Genomic DNA, 445 nt, shown 5'->3' on the forward strand with positions numbered 1-445 from the left:
GGGTGGGGGAAACGTGCAGGATCATTAGAAGTGTGGGATGGGCTGTAAACCCTGGAGTGCCCAGCCAGTGGGGAAACGTGAGGGAACTTTGCGTGGGGAACAGGGAATATAAACAGTTATTCACCTTAGTGTGGGTGTGCCTGCTTGTTTGGGTCTTGCCAGAGTGTCAATAAACGGTGCTTGGCTGCAGGACCCGTGTGGGCCTGTCCCTTGGTGCCACAGACGTTTCGGGGCTCCTGGGGCTCCTCACCCTCCTCACAGCCCCTCACTCTCCCCTCACAGCCCCTCACTCTCCCCTCATAGCCCCTCACTCTCCCCTCACAGCCCCTCACTCTCCCCTCACAGCCCCTCACTAAACCCAGCCCTCCTTACCACCATGGCAGTTTCTTCAGCCGCCCTTGGAGGCTGAATAGGGCTTAACCAAACACAAACTCGAAAAATCCTA

The sequence above is a fragment of the Chaetura pelagica genome, unplaced genomic scaffold (assembly GCF_000747805.2).
Source record: "Chaetura pelagica isolate M959 unplaced genomic scaffold, ChaPel_1.0 scaffold62, whole genome shotgun sequence".
In the NCBI taxonomy this organism is placed as follows: Eukaryota; Metazoa; Chordata; class Aves; order Apodiformes; family Apodidae; genus Chaetura; species Chaetura pelagica.